The 22,264-nt window shown below is 40.2% G+C and overlaps 1 protein-coding gene across 3 annotated transcripts in view; it reads right to left on the reverse strand.

The window, feature by feature from the left end:
• The window catches only part of LOC107755777 (forkhead box protein N3-like), a 109,370-nt gene extending 89,796 nt beyond the window's left edge, over positions 1–19,574 (reverse strand). The window contains exon 1 of one of the 3 annotated variants that reach the window (XM_016572678.1): positions 19,313–19,574. The gene's annotated coding sequence lies outside the window, so the exon portion shown is untranslated. Of the gene's footprint in view, positions 1–18,698; positions 18,824–19,194 lie in introns of those variants that run through there. The other 2 variants (XM_016572679.1, XM_016572680.1) reach the window with 2 other exon arrangements.
• Positions 19,575–22,264: the final 2,690 nt, after the last annotated feature.

Below are 22,264 nucleotides of genomic sequence, written 5' to 3' on the forward strand. Positions count from 1 at the left end.
CGCGATAAATGCACTGCCCAAGTGTCCCCTCTCCCCGCTGCCTTTCAGCGGCAGGCAGCAGCAAACAGATCATCAGACGAGGCCGAGATGATAATCAAGTTTAACGTTGCCTACAATATTGCAAAAGAAGAACTTCCCTTCACTAAGTTCAAGTCCGAAATAATTCTTATGAAGAAAAATGGCTTGAACGTAAACCCGACGTACAGCAATGATGTCGCGTGCGCCCAATTTATAGGAGTCATCGCAGATACATTGAAAAAAAAGACGTCTGTGCAAATTGCGAACAGTGCGTACATGGCATTCCTGATCGACGGAGACACAGATATCGCCACAAAGGAATGCGTCATTGTGTACGGTCGTATCTTGCGGAGAGGAAGACCGGTGAATATACTGATTGGACACATTGAGGTCAGGTCTGCCCATGCCCAAGGTAAGCCATGTCATGTCATGTAGCCTATGTCAATAATATGCCTACCGTCTCGTTACTGCATTAACCATATGTAATATTCTTATCCTTGAAAATAAAAAAACAAATAGATTGCATTATAAACTCTTGATCTGGGAAGTAAATGTTATTATCGTTTTTATTTGTTTAATTAGGAATTTATGCTGCCTCAAAGAAAGCATTTGCTGCTCTTGGGGACCAGTGCAGTAACTGGCTGGAGAAAATCATTGCTCTGGGTGCTGATGGTGCTGCTGTTAATTTGGGCAGCAAAGGGGGTGTCATAGCCCTTCTGCAGCAAGAGGCAGGTGACCACATTGTGCCTTTCCACTGTATGCCTCACAGGTAAGACTAGAAGATAAGGTATGACTGACACCCTAAAGTCACTGTGGGTTATTTTTTTTTATAGAGCAGATGTATCCACATTTAAAATTTGACTATCTTTTCAGATTGGAATTGGCAATGTTGTCAGTGCAGAGGGACAATCCAATGATGGGGCAATTGTACGACCTTCTACATTTAATTTGGAAGACGTACCATTTCAGCCCAAAATCAATGAGAGAGCTCAGGGTCATTGGGGTTGACTTGGGGGTAAATGTGCTGATGCCCAGTGGGGTGAAGGGGACAAGGTGGCTCCCACATGTTTCAAGGGCCCTGGAGACCTTTCTTAAACCAGGACAGTTCACTGCTGTGTACTACCGTATGGACCATTTGGCAGGCTCCTCTGCCAATGCAGACATTGCAGGCTGAGTTACAAAGGCCAGTGCATTCTTTCAGAATATTCCTTTCATTAGAGACACTTACGCCATTGTTATTGATTTTATTTTTTTTAGGAATTTAGTTCATCAATGTTCTATGTGACTAATTTTTACTGTTGTATGATACAGGTTAAGAAATCAATGGAAGATGCCACTTTTGTGGCCTTTTGCCATTTTATTGCAGACGTGTTCAGTGGCATTTGTAAGTTTAGCCTCCTACTTCAGAGGAATGAGATCATCCTACCACAGGTAAGGGAGATGAAGTGGGATGTGTAAATTTGAATTGTGTTTGTGGTCATCTTCAGCTGTGTTAATAATACTGCACTGTTATATCTAAACAGGCAGTTTGCGGCCTTGAAAAACTGCTGGTGACCACAGAGGCAATGGTTGCGAGACCCAAGCCTAGTGGAAGACTGTCAGAGTTCCTGGCTGACATGAGGCTGCAGAGAAGGCAGCAGCAGGAAGAGGGTGAAATGGCAATCTACAAATTCCAGGTATATGTATGGTTATGTCTCCCATTTAAACAGAGAACAGTCTATTTTTACAAATATTTCTAATATCTAACTCACAATCTCTATTTATGGTTTATGCAACACACAGACAATAACACTCAAAGGAGAGGCATCAAAGCTGGCAGGAGATGGTGTTGCTGCCACTAAACTTAAAGTAATGGATGCAACAATCAAATCCACTGTAAAACATCTGAAAGCAAGATTCAGTAGCCTCCTAGGCAAGTGTAGTCACCTGTCTTATAAACACATGTTGATGAGAAATATTGGTACTCATTTACTAAAATGTATTTGTTCTTACAACAGGGGAGAGTGCTTCTGAGTCTGACACAACCAAGGCTGTCAAATGCTTCAACATTTTCATTCATGATAGCTGGCCAGAGAACCAAGAGGACTTGGACCATGTGTGGACCATGGTGCTGATGACCTTGCATTTCTCTTGGATCACTTCTCCACAGTCCTGAGAAGGTAGCTGGTGGATTACTACAATATTATGTGTGCTGGTGGTAGATATTTTGTTCATGTGAACACTGATTAGCGGTGTAATCCACATCATTTTCAGAAATGGTGAAAACACTGAGCTTGCAAAAGAAGAGTTTGTAGGCTTGAAGCTGTTAATTGCCAGGATGTTCAAAGACAAGACCTACCTCAGCCTTTGGGAGCTCATGTTGACCAGAGAGCGCTACTGCTCAGAGTACAAGGTCAGTTTTTGTTAATGTTCTTTCTTAAGATTGTGTCAGTTTTGCTATCTAACACACATTGCTTAAATAAATCTCTTGAATGTATTTTTTTCCCAGAACATCCTGCACCTTGTACAAATTATGCTGGTCCTCCCTGTCTCAGCTGCAGTTTGTGAGAGAGGGTTCTCTGCACAGAAGAGGATCAAATCAGACACTAGAGCATCCCTTCATTCAGACACAGTGGAAGATCTGATAAGAATCAGTGTAGAGGGGCCAAGTCTGGAAGATTTTGATGCTAGAGAGAGTGTGGCCAGCTGGTTTAGCCAAGGCCAAAGATCAAGAAGGCCAAACTACAGGAGTTGGCCATCCGAGGGGCATGTGACTGCAATGGAGGATAGTCCATAAGACATTGAGCCATGAGATGTTCAGTTTATAGCCCTTAAAACACTTAATTTAGATTTTCTTTTTATTTCATTTATCTTGAGATGTTTTAAGTTTAAATTTCAGCTCAGTAAAGCACTTTAAGCACCAACACTTTTTCAGTAAGTTACCTTTCTTGTAGAATTGTGCTTCAAATAAAGAACTTTATGTTGACCAGATTGTTAGTTAATCATTTACAAGTCAATATTGCCTATATGGACAGCGATTTAAAAAAAAAAGTGAACTTGTAAAACTGCGGTGTTAAATGCGATGCGGTCGAAAATTTGGGTGCACCTAACTTTTGTGCTGGTGCACCTAAGAAAAAAAGTTAGGCGCACCAGTGCAAAAAGTTAGTCTAGAGCCCTGCAGTTACAGTACATGACAAATTTTCTCAAGAAAAAAAAAATCTCATCTAATGCTGTAAAATATACATGAGAGTCAGTTGGTACTACATTAAAATCAGCTTAAAATTAGCTGATTTGTATACAAACACTTTAATTACACTCAATTAAGTGTTTATAACATTAAAGTTAGTAACCCTAACCCTAACCCTATAACACTAATTAATTTTAAATTACATAATTATAGTTCTATTCCAATATAAACACTTAAATGGTGGCTGTCATAACAACTTAATGGATTTATTTCAAATTAAATATTGACGAATAGTAAAAATTATAATGAATATGTTATATGTTAGCAAAATGCTCCTCTCTAGAGTTTATTTTTCTAGTTGACTAACAAGTTTATGGACACCGAATATGTTTTTTTTCTGAGATAAATGTGATGTTACGTGATATTGTTTACAAGCTGTTTCACTGACGTCTTTCCGTGGTTGAAACAATAATTGAGTGAATACATGAGACAGGATACGGATTTCAGTAAGTTGTACTCTTTCTTTTAACATACCTTCGAATGTTTACTCATGTTTATTTCGCATTGTAACTGGTATTAAAGTGGAGGAGATGATCAGTTCACATGCGTTTTGCACTGCCGCTCCACATCAAACAGCACCAAAACGCTATTTATTGTTTAAATATTGTAATAAAATGGACAGAATTTGAAATCTGAGACGGTTTCATATTAAAAGTAACAAATAACAAAGCTTGTTTTGCGATTTATTGAATGGGAGGCGCGCTACAATGTTCCGTTCCGTTCAAAACAGGCAAGACTAATCGATTCTTGGGATTTTAGAATTTACATGGTTTCATAAAAATGCGAAATAATTAAAATCGAAAAAGCTATATTTTTTTACCCAGCCCTAATACATACAAACACCTACACCTTTCAATCATGTTGAGCACTTTCCATTAGTTTTATACTGAGCTAATGAGATTTTCTATCCTGTTAACCTAAACCAAACCCACAGAAAAACCTCTTTGCATTTACTTTAAGACATATTTAGTATATTCATTGAGCCATTTTCTTTATTGGGTCATTCGCCGGCCCCTGCAGTGTCGACAAAACCTGACCCGCGCTCTCACACAAGCACACACCTCCAGAGGTCAACTGTGGTCACGGAGATAAGCTATCATTCATCATTTTGGCAGGTGGCGCTCCTGAATTAAGCTCATGGTACAGTTATAACCAGAGGAAGAGGGTCCATATCAGCGCTAAACAAAGCCGTCTCAGTGATAGCGGGGCCAGTGAAAGCATGTGAGCGAGATTCTTAAGCTCTCCTGCTCATTTGACCTGCTCTCCTTTCAAACATGATCACTCCACATTCATTCAGCTTTCATATAAAACAAGATCTGTTATGTTGTGGTATGCAGCCTTGAGAAAGAGGTCATTTGAGTGTTTACGTGCTTGTCTACATTTCACAATGCTTGTAAAGAGCAAATGTATGAAAATGCCCTCACAAATATAGTGAAAAGACTTGTAAAAAAGGCCGACAAAAGAGGGAAATAATGTCATTTTTAAATCTAATAATGTCAAAAGGTGTCCTTGTATCTGAATATGCCTACTTCTTTACAGTATGCAAAAGGAGAAACATTTTCTGGTATCCACTTTCCTATCCCATAAGGCTACAGGGGAGGAGTCATCATTGGCAACAGTAACATGGCTGACGATGTAGTAGGTCAAATGACAACACATCACTGCTGAGGTAGTATATTCAAACTGTATTCATACTACACACATGCTTACACATTGACCTTTTTAACAATTGAGAAGTTTGATAGTAGACAAATTTTTACCGTTATTTAAAGATAACATGAAGTGGCATTTAAATATTGTGAATAAACTGAATTCATTGGAAAATATTGCAGAGACTTGATTTTATCCATCAGGATTATTGATTAATATCTTATTAAACATATTTAAGGTGGTCAGAGTTGGAGAAAATTGACAATTGCCATTCTGATCAATCATGGAAAATAAGAGCAGGGATATACAGTGGGTACGGAAAGTATTCAGACCCCCTTAAATTTTTCACTCTTTGTTATATTGCAGCCATTTGCTAAAATCATTTAAGTGAATTTTTTTTCCTCATTAATGTACACACAGCACCCCATATTGACAGAAAAACACAGAATTGTTGACATTTTTGCAAATTTATTAAAAAAGAAAAACTGAAAAATGCTCAGTATTTAGTAGAAGCACCCATTTGATCTAATACAGCCATGAGTCTTTTTGATGCAACAAGTTTTTCACACCTGGAATTGGGGATCCTCTGCCATTCCTCCTTGCAGATCCTCTCCAGTTCTGTCAGGTGGGATGGTAAACGTTGGTGGACAGCCATTTTTAGGTCTCTCCAGAGATGCTCAATTGGGTTTAAGTCAGGGCTCTGGCCGGGCCATTCAAGAACAGTCACAGAGTTGTTGTGAAGCCACTCCTTCGTTATTTTAGCTGTGTGCTTAGGGTCATTGTCTTGTTGGAAGGTAAACCTTAGTTCCAGTCTGAGGTCCTGAGCACTCTGGAGAAGGTTTTCGCCCAGGATATCCCTGTACTTGGCCGCATTCATCTTTCCCTCGATTGCAACCAGTCGTCCTGTCCCTGCAGCTGAAAAACACCCCCACAGCATGATCGTACCCACTGTATATATATATATATAGAGAGAGAGAGAGAGAGAGAGATTAGATAAAATTGAAAGAAGCCTCTATAAAACAATCAAACAAAAAATCTTAATGATCCTAAACATTCAGATGTAGAGAGAGTAAATTTTGGAGTAAAAAAAAAAAAAAGTCTAAGTGAGGTCATCTCAAGTATATAGTGTATTTTTGTGAGATATATTTTTGTGCACTGACGGCTGATCTTAGCATGAGCGTCACTGTTCATCTGTAAAGGATACATACAGCCCTTAATGAGGTGAGTAAAACAGCTGCTCTCTGCACCACTAAATTTAGGCAGTCAAAAATCACACACGCATAAACATGTGCACGCACAAATACTCATGCGCCGGCAGTGCTGGCACAGCATAATTAAAATATTATTCATTGCATTTGATTTGCAGTTAAGGTTAAATGGTTGCAAATTATTTATTCCTCAATTAAACAGCACATGTGCAAAGGTGAACACCATTAAATTGTAAATACTTGTGTCAACAGTTTTTTTTCCCCCTATATTTTTAGCAGTGTGGCATTATTAAATGGAAATTGTGCCCGTGGCGGAAACTAAAATTTGACCCAGGTGAAAATACAAATGAACCCAGCTGTCATTTGCAAAACACAAGCATTTCATGAATGCAGGAATTATAGGAAACAGCTGCCATGTAGTGAACAGACAATCCATGATACTAATAATTCAACGCTCAACTCGAGGCCCTCGTCCATAGATTCTCATGGAAAATGAAACCAGCACAAGACGTTCATCTGTGCGTTTTATTCAGACTGAGCACTGCATTCTGCTTTTACAGATCTGTTTATCAAAAAAGACTGAAATATGGGCAACTGATAAACTGGTTAACTGATACTCCAGATATTCTTCTGAAAAGGACTGTTAAAAAACCTTCATAAAAGGTAAATGTAGAAAGAGAAAGAGTAAGATTACACAAGTTCATCATACACTTAATTTACATAGCCCAATGTATGGCAGCACGATTTACTATAAAACAGCAATAACTGCACAAATTTACCTTAATACAGGCCTACTGTGATGTCTGCAGTGCTGGAGGCAGTACTCCAGTTTCCCAGCGTGCCGCCAATGTGGAACAACTTATTAAAATATTCTGACAGTGCCACAACACCACTACTGAAACTACATCAAGGACAAAATAATCATCAATGAAATCATTAATAAGTTGAAATCATTCAAATAAATGAGAATCTGACTCATTAAAACCCTAATTTCTTCCAATCTCAATAATTTAGAGTAGTATCTCAGTCTTTAAATGTTGAGTGTCTCCATCATTGTGTAAACAGGGAATAAAATATGGATAAAACAAGAAAAGTCTGAAAGAAGTCAGTAAAAAAATTAATTAATATGCATTAAAGATGCATTCAATTGATCAAAAGTGTCAGTAAAGACATTTATAATGTTAATGAAATATTTCTATTTCAAATAAATGATGTCCTTTGAACTTTCTATTCATCAAAGCATCTTGAAAAATGTGTTTCAACAAAAACGGTTTTTCAAAATTGATGATAAGAAACATTTCTTGAGCACCAAATCAGCATATCAGAATGATTTCTGAAAGATCATGTGACACCGAGGACTAGAGTAATGATGCTGAAAATTCAGCTTTGTCATCACAGAATTAAATTATTTGAAATTGTAATAATTTTTCACAGTTTTTACTGTATTTTTGATCAAATAAATGCAGTCTAGGTAAGCATAAGAGACTTATTTCAGAAACTTTTCATGTCCTGAATCTAGACTTAAATCTACAGAGAGCATGAATCCTTCTCAAACCTGGGCGGGAGACAGATAGAGGTAATGAAAATATATATCCTGTTCTTCTCAATCTCTCTCTGCCTCATACACACATCAGCGGGAGCCAGAGTTTGATCAGTGGCAGGCGCACGCTTCCTTAAAGGCTGCCTAATCTGAGGGAGTCAGGTGTTTGTACCTTCTGCCAAAGCTTTGGCAGAAAAGTGGAGCCACGCAATCTGACAATGCTCCTCTGACACAGTTGCCTAGCAACGGCGAAGCTTGGGGTCTCAAGCTGATGGTCTCAAGCAGGATTTATCATCTCTGACGACTTTTATTTGATCTAGACAGATTAACGGGCCCTGCGAGGAGCGGAGGACACACAGGCGTATAAAACCTCCCTCCATAAACACATATTCGATCATAAACAGCAGGCACGGATAACAGATGTAGAATGTGTCGCTGGCAAGAGAAGACAGGGAAATGAGAGTTACCTTTCCTAAGATCTCTCTTTCCTTGCTCTGCAGGCTGAGAGATCTTATACATTCGGCAGTCGCCTTTTGCTGCCAAGTGCGGCTGATTTTGAGGAGATGAGAGCTCTGGTCTTGGCGTGGTGTGATGAGCTGTTGGGAGACTAATTGCGGAGTGTAATCTGCTCTGATTAGCGGGAGAGGATCGGGCAGGTGTGAGCACACACACATCGGCTCGGGCCGACGCAGCTGCAGCCTGACCGCGTGCCAGATAAACAAAAGGCATGAGGCAGAGGCCACGATAACACACAGTCTCCGTCGCTATCCTCTGCTAATTAACCACCAACTCACCTATCACACTTAACTGCCTGCCATATGTCTACATCCAGATGAGTTTTCATCTCAGCCACCTTCCCAGGAGCGCAGTTCACATCCAATCCTAAAGCGGCAGTGACAAACTATATAGAAGCGCACACGCGATGCAGGCAGAGCATACATCTTGTTTAGATTTCTGTAGCGTGCCGTTGTCCTGGGCTAGGAAAGGTGCAGGAAAACACATGCCGTGCTTGAGCCAGCAGGATCCGGGGCTGGCGCATTAAGTTATCACGCCTCGCTATCCCTGCCCACAGCTGACACAGGCAATTAGAGCTGAGGTTAATATCTCACAGCCACGGACCAAAAACATGCATATCTCCCTATCCCATCGCTCTGAAGGAAAAACACGGGGTCCTCGCAGAATTAGTGCTGGGGCAACGCCAGGGAGAACATTCCGCGTCCTTGGCGTAACCTTGAGGTACAACCGCTTGTTTCAATACCAGGGTCGGAAATTAACAGGGGTTTTGTGCAAAAATGCCACCAAAATGAACAAAATTTAAGATAAGGTGGCAAAAAATGCCCCTGTACAATTCAATTATGGTTGAAAGTGAAACGTGAACAGAAATGTGTTTATTGCGGCATTACATTTAGATTGCAGCATTACACATTGCATCAGATTTCTTTTTTAGCTTTTTCCTTTGCAGTGTTGAAGTATTATAACCAAAAATGCCACCAAAATGAACAAAATTTAAGGTGGCAAAAAATGCCCCTGTACAATTCTATTATGGTTGTCGCGATTAAAGTGAAACGTGAACATAAATGTGTTGAGTGCTGCATTACATTTAGATTGCATCAGATTTCTTTTTATGCATTTTTTTCTTTGCAGTGTTGAGTATTATAACCAAATTACACAAGTTTCTGTTGAACGCATGAATGCAATGGCCAATCACCACTGAAAATGCTGGAGTTTTGTTCAGCACACGCAGAAACTGCAAAAATGTAAGTACGAAATTTATTTTGCAGTGTAGACAGATTCAGTATTTGTAATAGGGTTTTTTTGAGAGTGCATAACTTACGGTAGACTGAAGTCATGACCTGCTTCAGTGATGTTTTTTCCTGTTTTCTGCATACAATTTACTCCCAGTTTGAATAACTGTTTTTTTTCATGCTACTAAAATAACCAATGTGAAGTCTCATTTTTCTAATGTATAAAAAGTGATACTCATTAATGGCATGCTATTTCCTTAAACACAAAAATCTTAATCATTATTACAATATCAAGAGCAATAATGATTTTTGTCATGATATTACAGGCCTAACCTGTAATAGGTTTATGTTTTATGTTATAATTTACATACTTTGTGTACAGTAGGCTATTTACATTATGCATTTGCTGTGTAAATACATGCACCTTTAAGCAGCATTAAACAGAAAATAAACATGAATGCCATGTCAGAGGCAGTTTCTGTTTTACCTCTGCAGTGTAAAGATGGATTTTGTTTATGTTCATAAAAAAAAATTTTTTTTGTAACAGTCTATAGAATTCTGATTGACTGAAGTAACTGATTAAATTTAAATATTTTACATAAAAGACAGCAAAGATACAGTAAAAAATGCCCCTGGAAATCAACTCTAGGGGGCAAATAATAATTTCTGCCCTGTTCTAAACACAACCACTAAACCAAGAGTCTTAACCTTCCAGAGCAAGGTGAAGGGTATAAACCGAAAGGAGACGAGACGGCGATGTTATTGTGCTCCGGTTCACTTAATATCTGTGTCAGACAAATTTATACATGTCATTCCATTACCACACCATAAACTGTCCCCAGTGAAACGCTGCCCTGCTAATCAGCTCCCTCACAAACAGAATTAGATTTCCAATTGAATTTGTTTCGGCCTGGAAAAATATGACAAACCGCTAGGACAATGAAGTCTGATGGCCGTGGAAGGGCGGTTTTCTTTTGATAATCGAGTTTAAAAAAAACATAGCACGAGGGAGCGCTTTCACGTAGTTCTCTGGCGTGGAAAGTGTTTGCAGAGAGGGGAACGAATCTACATTCCAAACAGACAATGGCTGGCCAGAGGTCCGTCTCTTTATTTTCCCTTTGGCGTGTGTTGTTGAGGCATCTGAAGACCTGTGGCTCTTTCACTTATCTTTAGCAAACACTGGCGGAGGCTGACTGTCACAAGCCCAAAGTTTGTTCTTGTTGATAATGTCATGGCAACACAGGGACCTGGAAAACTGCACTCCAGCTGGGATAGTGACAAACATGCTTAAAGCACACTAAAATGCAAGAGCGACTTCAGAGGCGTTTTTGTGTTGCTACCAAAAACATGAGAACATGAAGCCAGCTATTTGGAAGACAATGATCATTTTAGAATCAACTATGTCACATGTCACCTAAGATTTTTAAGTGAAAAAAGGTATTAAACTATTTTAAAATAACATTTTATATATATATTTATATTTTAGATAATTTTTGGTTTAAAATGTTTGCCTTTTCATGAATTTGGTAGAAGCACAAAAAATGTCTCTTGCTCTTGCTATTGAGTGTACCACCATACCTCTTGAATGCAAGAAAAAGTAAAATATTAAATTTTACACTATTCACAATTTCTCCAAAAACACTTTTTTTTTTTATATCAAAGTGCTAAATAAATTCATAAATTTAAAAACACATAAATAAATTTAAAAAAGAACCCAGGTCCACCCAGGTCTCTTATTTTTTGTAAATAACTATGGTAAGTTTAAAAAAAAAAAAAAACATTTTTTTTTGCTCATGTATCATCTCACTGAAAAAGACTGTTACAATAGTGCTAATTTTAAATGCTCCTTGAAGCATTTAATTCCCACATTATCAGAGAAAAAACCACGACTTCCAGTGGACAAATCATCTGTATGCAAGATGAAGCACATTTCTTCAAGATCTGCGGAAGAGATCGTGAGAGAAATGCTATCTAGGGTCATTAGTAGGGTTTCAAAGTCACTCTGCCCTCTGACAGAGAGCGTTTGACAGGTGCTGCCGAGGCAAAGCTTGCCGCAGGAGAGAGAAAAGATACCGTCCTGATTAGATCGTCCACCTTAGGGAAGGTGCTGATGCACAGAAATTCTAAAAGAGAGGAAGAGGAGGATGAGGGTGGTGGGTGGAGAAAGAAAAACTAGAAGTGCAAAATAGAAGAGCTGTCAAATGTGCAATGTTTCTTCCCCCCACGTCGCACTGTCCCTCCTCTGGTGTGGTCTGGTGCGTTACCCCCAGCGGAGACGTCTCAGTGCGATGTGTCAGTCAACAGACCTCTATCCTCATGCCGTTCACAAAACTGTCAGGCTCCGTGCCGACCCGCCAGCCTGTGTTACTACCACGTCAAAAAAAATCAGTCGCTTGAGAAAATAAACCACTCTTGCATAATCCACCGGACCGAAATTCGCACTTGTTAACCGGGAATGGCTCCCAGAGCACTCCAAGCCCTCTCCCAATCAAGAACCGATCCTCATCTGGCATTTCATTAAACTCAAACAAGCATTACAATGCTTTACGCTTTACGAAAGCGGAGTAATTCGAGGGGTTAGGCTCATCAGCGCTGGCCGCTTCTCTAAAGTCATTAATGAGGGCTCAGGCCAGGCTCAGGGCGTTCCACGAGTCACTAACACTCCTACAACCCCTCTTCATTTGATGAGCTCGTTCATAAAGCCTGAGGAGCCGGGATGCCGCTTTAGAAACGGTCCCCTTTTTCAGGCTAAATGAACAGTTATTGAGTGAAAACAGGTCAAGTGGACTGGGGGCACACTGCTAAGTAAAGCTAAAGAGAAAAGTGTTATTGCGGGGGGGGGAAAGAGTGGAGCGGAGTGCGTAAGCATGAAAGCAGAGGCGGACTGGCTGTTGCTCGGCATCTATGGGAAGTGATGGCGGCAGAGAACGAGATGATTTGCACATTAAAAGCAGCAAATGTAGCGCAGCTTTGAGGAAGCCACCAGCAAAGAATTTACACTCTCTAAATAAATAAAGTAAGTTGACAAAAAACCCTCAACGTTCGGCGTGATAAAACACTTTTGCTTGAGTAGTAAATCGATGCAGAGTCAGTGCCTGGATGTCAATTCAATGTTTTGAATGTGTTTTGACACTGAGAGGTGACAGTCATTCACTGAAGACACATTCTGCCTTGGGCTTGTGATTGGGCACAGGATGTGTGTGTGTGTGTGTGTGTGTGTGTGTGCGTGTGACGAATAGAGAGAATGATACAACCCATAGTGCGCTGAAAATGAAGCTGAGAGCCACCCCGCTGTACAAGAGCCCCGTAAAATACAGTTGTTTATATGCTCGACAGCAGGGCTGTGCCCTCCCTGACAGAACAAAAATGAAAGCAATATCAATGAAATATGACACTGATGATAGATCGGAAGAGAAGATGGAAATGACTTGATTTTCCGAATGAGAGCCGGCCTGCGAGGATGTGTTCAAGCTGAACTCTGAGGTGACTCGCACTTGCCAGGTTTCTCAAACAATCAGGGAATCAGCTCCGCTGGGAGTTGTCTAAAATGAGCAGAAAACTCAGCAGGTTTGTATGAAGCCCACGGCGGAAGTGCGGTACTGTTAATAAACCGCCTCTAAAGGCTACAGATCCGAAAACCACTTACTCCTACTACATAAAACGATGCCGACTGTTTCAATCAGCTAAACTCGACATTTTCTCTTAAAGCTGACTCCTACATGACCTGTATGTTTTATCTGTGTTTGAGAAAGCAAGTGTCTCTATGTGCTTGGGCGAACATCCCTCACTGTAAGCGGGAACAGACCGTGTCCACTGGCTGTATATAGACAGAGTTCTCAATGCCCTTGATGCCTGCAGAACAGAGGACACAATAGGATCAGTCTGAACAATGCAAGCCCTCTTAACAACACTGATCCTCTAGGCCCAGAACCACAGTCCGTCTTCACTATCATCACACCACACACACACACAAAGCCACCAGAGCTTCAGTTCAGAGGAAAAAAACCTGATTTCTCCTCACTTTAAATTATTAATAATTCAAATGTTGAATCTTAGAAGAATCAGATCTTTTAAAGAGATTCGAATTGAAGATTTGACATGTCAGTTGATTTGTAGACTAGGAATGCGGAACAGCGATAGATTTTGAAGTGTGACAAATTTTAGACCTGAGTGTTATTTATTATATTATTATTATTATAATATATAGGCCTATTATATATGTGTGTGTGTGTGTGTGTGTATATATACGTATATACAGTATATATATATATATATATATATTAGTGCTGTCAAACGATTAATCGCGATTAATCGCATCCAAAATAAGTTTTTGTTTACATAATATATGCGTGTGTACTGTGTATATTTATTATAAATAAATACACACACATACAATATATATCTTGAAAATATTTACATGCATTTACATGTATATATCTATATTCGTATAATTTATATTATATATAAATATATTTAAAATATAAACATAACACATATTTTTCTTAAATATATACATGCATGTGTGTGTATTTACATATACATAATAAATAAATAATAAACAGTACACACGCACATATTATGTAAACAAAAACTTTTATTTTGGATGCTATTAATCGTGATTAATCGTTTGACAGCACTAATATATATATATCCTTATATATATCTCTCTCTCTCCTATCTATCTCTAGATATCTATATCTATCTCTCCTCTCCTTATATATATATATATATATATATATAATACATATTTAGGGGTGTCACGATATACCGGTATTGACGATAACCATGATATTCAAATCATGAAATATCGTGTTAATTTAGGGTGTGACGATATACTGGAATTGGCGATAACCACAATATTTAAAATGAACAGGACACTTATGATAACATGACACGCAAATAGCCTACTCCAGCGCCAGTACCTGGTTGACCTCCCAGGTGGCAGTATTGCACCTTAACGCTGACACCTGTCAATCAAGAAGATGCAGCGCATCAAGAACCATGTTCAATATTATACAGACAGTAAGTTTCCATTATTTTACTAGTCATGGAATGAGAAATGTTACATTAACCTGTTAACAGCGGTTTCCTGTGTTCATATATTTAAATAAAGGGGTGATTCTTTTAATAAGTACCACGTTTTCTTTACTAGTCTAATTTTTGTATTTGTATTTGCAATTAAGTCATGGCCAATACATGTGCGTAGCACTTGATTTCTTTGTTCAAATCTATTACACGATTAAAAATGTCAGGTTAAAGTATCAGTTTTGATGTTAATATTTATTAATCATACTGTTGAACTTGACAGTATTTTCTCTCTTGTTATTTCATAGGGAGCTTCAAAGAAGACAACTAAAGCCAGAGTCTCAGGTCAGCTGTGACCCGAGGAAGTGAAAATTCATGTGCCCTGTGTTTACTAAAGAAAAAAAAAAAAAACTAAATAAACAAAGTAAAAATTAATTTGGCTGATTCCCCAAGGTTTCTATAGATATCGCAATATATCGATATCATGAATTCTTTTGGCCACAATAACCGTGGTGTGAAAAATCACTGAAACCAGATCGCACTAGCCATACAAAACAATGTTTTTGCTTTTTATCTTTTTTTATCATGCAGCAGGCATAAGCTGAATGTCACTTAGAAAAAAATAATACCTCCTTAATATCTCTTTTCTCCTTAAAGCCACACAATTTGATTCATGCCTGTAGCAAAAACATTGTGGAACGAGTTACACACTAAAGGTTAATACTTAGTTCTAGGGATTTGAACAAAACCCTAGCATTAATTATAAGCTATAAAAAAGTGACGTGTTCACAAACACACAGTTTTGAAAGGATCTAAATGTTCCGTAAAGCTCTGACAATTGTGCTCTGTAAGCTACAGTAAAAAGCCGCTGCAGTCAGTTTAATCATTTGGGGCACAATCCTCCATTGTGCCTGCAGCACAGCGTCTTTTGACCCAGGTGTGAACTTGAGTGTCAATACCATTCTAGAGTCTGTTATTATTTGATCGGCAGCGGTCGGCTGGGGACATAATTCCAGTGCATTAGAGAGCCGGTCGTGCACTCACACTGGATCTAAGTGGCCAGCCATTTCAGCAGCAGCTACACTTCTCATTTTTCTCTGCTGGAATTCCAAGTGTTTACATCAAATTTGCAGTTATTTTTTCCCTCCTGTGCAACCAGAGACGCACCAAAAATAAGGGGAGACTGTGCAAAAAGGAAACAAAACCCAGAGAAAAGGTGGTCTTGAAGGGGATAGAGTTAATTTTAGATTAAAACGAGACAAGTGTGAGATTCAAAACATGTCTTTGTAGTTCACTCATTTTTAGCCAGAGCTCAGCAAGCGGTAAACGTGCTTCCCAGAGGTACTGCTGCCAAGGGTCTATCATTCATTAGGCTGCCACCATCATCACTTGCATTCCAGACACTTAATCACTAAGATAGAGATAAAATAAAAAGCTTGAAGGTCACCAGGGGGAGAGAGCGATAGAGGGGAGATAGCATAGAGGGGTGAAGATGTATGGCCTCATTTTGATTGAGGACGTGACGCTTTCAGTCACACGCGACAGAACACCCGATGAGGAGATGCGTTTTGACTGGAGACCTTTATCACAGACTCCAACGGTTTGCTGAGCTACACATCACAAGGAAAAGGCCCTGGAGAATTCAGCCGCAAATCGCAAGCGAAAACATTTAATAGGACTATCTGAGTCTACCCTCTTCCATATTCACTTTACGCTCTAGTAGGCGCGCGACAGTAGAGCGTTGAGTGAAACTCTGAATCTGAACCATCATGCATATTTCCCATTCTTTCCCATCAGGTGTTTTTTTGCCTGTCTACTCCTCTGATGTTTTGACATATTTCTCTGCCTCGTCGAGCGCTCGTCTCCGATTTGCCGTGCTGTTTAATGTTCATGAGGGGCGGCGCAAAACTCAACCCACTGGCTGTTGTTACAAGATCTCAGACGGACAAAAAAGATGAGGTGCACCGCTGAGGAGCCCCACACTCCACTGCCTCAAAATAAAAAGCGCCTTGACCTCCTCGGCAGCCAGCTTCACCTCTCAACTGTGACGGATGGACGGCGCCCTAGTCTCGTCCCGCGGCCCAGCGTGCTTGAATAATGCCAGCTCTCTGCACGCCCCGGGCCAACAGCCACCCACCATACTGGGAAACTTCTGATGCTTAATCTCCTGAAATGCAAATGTGCCAAATGAGAGATGGAGTCTGCCATGCTGCGAGTGTACACGGACACGGTTAAACCCTCCTCTAAGACCGGCTCAGACTGCACCGACAACCAAATCTGAACTATAATAGTCACTTTCTGAGCAGGAATTTGTATGGCATTTGAATTTGAAAGGGTGTACGGTGGGGCATACAGTTTTGCTCGAGGATATTGGATCTTTCAAGAGGCTTTGTTCGCATGCCGTGATGACAACGGCGGCGCGCACCAACTGAGGAGAAATTGTCAAGGCAACATGTATCGAATTTCACAAAAGTTCAGAGCAAAGCGATTTCCCTCCCCTCTCCAAACCTCCTGCCGAAGACGAAACAAGCGATCCACGACACATCCTCTTACTTTAAAGAAAACAAGCGGCTGACACATTTCCTGCCAACAGGCCCTTTCCTCAGATAACACAAGACTCCCATCAACAGGAAGCCCTTTCACCGGCAGCTCTGCCTCCCTTCGGCACGTTACACGAAACAGCTCCTCAACCCCAGCCCCCACAGCCTCCCCTCCAACTGTTGAGGAAAACTTGCAGAAGATGCTTGCTAAAAACAGTTTGCAAGGAACCGGACTTAAAAGTGTGGGCTGTAGCCTCGAGTCCTTCAAATGCTCTTGGTCTGAGACGCAGCATTTTAACAGCCTCAACAATACTCCTGAAATCAATTAACGTGCAGCCAGTGGTATCAACATTACACACAGCCTGCCATTACATCAGATCCCACAAATAGCTCTGGCCAGACAGACGGACATCGTTACGGTCTGTGTAAACCACGGGAAAGGGTGCACACAAAAGCACAAACATGACCTCTAGGCACGGGTCAATGCTTTAGATTTGTTAAAAGCCTCCAGTTCTGGTGCGCTCACCAGAAGTTTACACGAGTGAGTGCACGAGCACGGTAACGACGTATAAAGGATTTGAGGAAAGTTTGTAAAAAGCAAAGCAGAACTCACGTGCATTTGAAGAGCAGTGAGAGAAGGCAACCTTCATAAGGTAGGTGCTGTACTGTTTTAGCAGCTGCTAATAGGAGAACTGGCAGAAGAGAGAGAGAGAGTGAGAGTGAGAGAGAGCGAGAGAGAGAGAGAGAGAGAGAGAGAGAGAGAGAGAGCAGACACTTTCTGCAGGCTGCTGTGATGACATGCAGGCTTTTTTTCCTTTTTTTTAGTAAGGGGGCTTATCTTTGTCTCTATGGTAACTGTGTCTCTGGGTGGTTATTAGAAACCCTGAACTTCCTGTACATCTGCAGGATCAGCCAATCACGAGCCGTGTTTTCATAGGCGGAGATAGCTCGTGCTATAGGCAGTGAGGAGCGGCCACATGGAAACAGAGGGTCAGGGAAAACTTACGGCACGACAGGCCAGTTTGCATAAAACAGCCCAAAACTGTCTTCACTGCACTCTACGTATTTATAGAAACATCTAGTGACTAAAGTAGGTTATAAATCCTAGAGCTCATTTTTTCCCAGCAAAACAGCCTCCACGCCACAAGCTTTTTCCAAATAGGACAATGCCATCAAGGTATTTCAGTATTTTTTAAGACGAAAATGGAAACTCTTGCGGAACACACAAGCTCAGCATCTCGGATTCCCAGAAAGAAATTGCTGTAACACTGTGGTAAAGAGACTTGCAGACAACCACAGAAAGCTCAGAGCTCAGCAGAACGGCCAGAGTTACCAGAGTCCAGCTCTAATGACAATAAATCCACAGGATGTGATGTGTACCAACACACTCATGCGGTTCGTTTTAACAGCAGACTGTGGATGAGCAGAACTTAATGCTCATGAATGCAAATGAACAGAGAGCATGCAGGATTACAGTTGCAAGGCAAAAAGCTGACATGGAGCATGCATCTAGGACAGGACTTTCAGCTGTTGTGCACAGAAAAGACAGCTGAACTGGAGAACTGCAACTTAAAACTATCAGATTACAATAAGAAAGCTTTGTTTTCCCAGCGGAAACTAGAAATGAACCAACAGTAAAAAGTAATATATGCCTGTTTATCCTTGCAGACAGGAATGGGAACACATTTTTGTGTGAATATAGGAAGAACGCTACACACACACACACACACACACACAAGCGCTCACTGCATAGTTTCCCAGTAGTCTCTCTGTCTCCTCGGTTTAAGCGGGTGGAATCGTTTGGAGCAATGTGGCTCACTTCTTCCCTGCGCTGACTTGTTTTCCACCCAGCGAGCACATTCAAACTTCACTCGTGGCTGCTTTATTTAACACTGCATTTGTTGACAAGTCTCGGAGCAAAGTTCCCCACGCAGAACCCTGGGTGCTGAACTTGAGAACATCAAATACAAACAATGCCGACCAGAACAGAGTGCCCTACCCCCTGAGGGCGAGATGTTGCTTCATCGGCACCGAGAAAAACATCAACCGGTCTACTAGGACAGCGAGGGAATGACCCCCAAGGCACGCTCAGCGAGAGACGGTCTAGACCTCTTCCAGCACTGTTTGCAGCTGCAGCGACTTCCATTCCTCAGTGTCAGGAGCGTGCCCTCTTTCCTGTCTCTGCTGTCACAATATTTCATCCGGCGTAAGTAGCACATGTCCCACACGTACCTAGACTCACCAGCCAGGAGCTCCCAGCAGCGTCTATATGCCCGCGGACGCTCTTGCACGCCGGCTGACTCCTGACAAAACAGAAAGCCCTGATAGATTACAGCAAGAATGATCAATCACACACAAACCTTTTAATCCAGATCGTCCCGATTGGCTGCCTCCGCATGAGCTCCAGATTTTTAAATCCGACTGGTTAATCCCTCCATTTCTCTCAGATTCAGTATTTCAGCAGTGACCACAGTGGACTCTAACATTCACTTGGCTTTTTTCTCTCCCTCCCTCGTTCTCTCTCTCTCTTTGCACTCTGTTCTGAGACCGCTCACTGAGCTCTGGAACTAAGGGAGCCTGATGAGGAGGGAAGAGACTCGCTGGGTCCTAGAGTCTCTGGTGTTAACTGAAAGAATGCCATTGTTTTATGTGTAACCCAGGGCTACATTCTACAGACGGCTGATAAGTCCTGCACTGTGCCAGATCCACTGCTGGGGTATTTGTAGATGGATAGAGATGGAGAGCTGTTCGATATCCATTACCTGGAAAACAATATAATAGTTGAAAGATAATTTACAAACTAACCTAATTTAAAAAATATATATATATATAATTTTCTTACTCAGTATGCTTGTGTTGTCTGCAGTATAAATATCTAAACATACTTGAAAAATATCTTAAAGTGAATTTATCTTGTTTTAAGCTTTTATTTTTGTGCAAAATGACATATCAAATCCTGTTTTAGAGGTTTTGGTAATAAAATCCAAAACAAAATAGTGTTCCATCCAAATTAGTTTTTTTTTTCTTTATTTGTCTTACTCCATTGTCAATTAGATTTCTCTAAAAAAAGACTTAATATTTTGTTTAGTTTTTTCAAGTAAATATATCTTGTTTTATCGATCATGAGATATTTTTACTGTATATATCTAGAGGTCATGGAAACTCTGATATAAGACTGACCTCCTTTTAGCATTTTCCCTGTTTGCTCAACTTTATTCGAATATTTACTGCTGCTTTGCATACTTGCAACTTGTGTGCTACATTCCTAGTCTCCTGGAGAAATACAGTACGATAGCTGAAAGTGGTTATTCACTGATATGATTTCAGATAAAATCTGTCTTCATTGTAAGATCTAAAATGTAATCTGCAGGTTTAACATCAGTGATATCGTGTGACTAATTGCAATGCAGCAAGATCAAATAGAGGCAACAGAAAATACTGTATGGTTTGATAGCTACTGCATAGCTTTAGTAAAAGAATTGTGCACAGGTCATATTAACTGGTTTTATATTTCATGGTGCTTTTTGGAGACTGACAGTACAAATCTACTGATGTGTAAGGAAAAGAGCATCTTGAATATTCTACCTAACATCTGTTACACATGAAGATGAGCTGATGAGAATTTTTATTTGAAATAGTCCTTTAAAGGGTTAATATCTGACCATGTACTGAGACTTTTCAAATAAATTGCTTAAGTATGTCATAACGAAATCCCTCCATGACATCAGCAGCATCCAAGCACACAAATCATTACCATTACCAAAAACAAATTATTCCAAAAGGTCAAAACCCCTACTTTTATCTCCCTTTCTATCCTTAGAAAACATACTGAAAACAAAAGCCTCATTTTAGCTCTACCCTTCAAAACATACTAATATTTAAACCCCAAATCCTTTGCTACCACTCTGAAGTGTTTGCTATTGCAAATGTGGCAGCAATGCTAAAACTATTATGTGCACGGACACTACAGCCAGGGCTATAAATATAAGCAACACATGGAGCGGCAGACTGCAAAACAGGGGGAAATTTGGGCTGCTTGTATCTGTCAAGAGCTGCACGAATCAGGCCGCCGGCCATATGATCAGCCTGGAGGCTGAGTCCACCTCCTCAGCAGGGAGCTTTGTAACTGCGCTTCTCGTTTCTTTTTCAAAAAACAGATTGAGAGAGAGGGGGGGGTTTGTAAAATACCCTGGATGCTTATGTGAAGAATGCCTCGTGAGGATCATAAAGTGTCTCAAATGAAACTTGGCCCTTATCTAAATAACAGTTGACTAATGTGCTCACAATGTAAACACAGTGGCTTACCGCAAATCTTGGGGGCTCCCCGTGAACCATGAGATGGGGCCCTGGACACAAGTCCATACATCATGCAGTGTTTCTTCTCGGGGGTAAAACAGCATCTGATGGACACAGACAGACACAGACACTCTCAAATCCTTATTTATCTATTTATATGCAGATATATCGTTCTAGATTTAGTTTCAGCCAGTAGAGTATGCAAATTCTAACCAGTTAGTAAACAATTACAAGCATGATACATTGTTTTCCACGATTGTGATTTCTTTGTAAACACATTTGTGTTGAATTTGCACAGCATTAAAAAGCCAAGCAACACAATATAGTACCTGCTTTCATGCAACATGTAAACAGAGTAAATTTGCTCTGTATCTGCAGTTTAACCCTAATATAATTGGCTCATAATGGCTTGAGGGTCCATTGTTTGACAGTGTGTATATATGGCTGAATTGTGAGCACATCTTTACTATAACAAAATCTATGTGTAAAGGGAAACAAATGCCTGTGTCCTTGACTGATGTGTAAAAAAACAGAGCTATTGGCTTTTATGTTATGTGAATGAAGCCAGACTTGTGAGCACGAGAGCTTTCCAAAACTGTACATTTTCAGATCAAGCAGTTAATCATGTTCAATAACGTTTCAGTAACAGAAACCAACTGAGCTGCCAAATGCTCTGGCCTCTGAACGTCTGGCAAAAAGATCCAGCTTTTGCAGCAGCTGTAGGATGGAATTCTGTTTGTGTTTCCCAGTTCAAGTGCCACTAAACATATAATAAATAACAGCGCATCTCAGTATAAGGCAAAATCTGTATGAGTAGGTTGCATATATGCAATGTAGCAAAAAGTGATTTACATAATTTTTTATATATTAACATATATAAATTACTCTCATGATGCCATAATAAATTAAAAAAACTTATCATGAGAGAAAATGCACATTAGAATTTTGCCTTATTAAACAAATGTATACAGTATGATTGGATGAACAACGATATAACACACCTGTGATTGCACATC

This window comes from Sinocyclocheilus rhinocerous, unplaced genomic scaffold (genome assembly GCF_001515625.1).
Source record: "Sinocyclocheilus rhinocerous isolate Xijiao unplaced genomic scaffold, SAMN03320098_v1.1 scaffold1163, whole genome shotgun sequence".
In the NCBI taxonomy this organism is placed as follows: Eukaryota; Metazoa; Chordata; class Actinopteri; order Cypriniformes; family Cyprinidae; genus Sinocyclocheilus; species Sinocyclocheilus rhinocerous.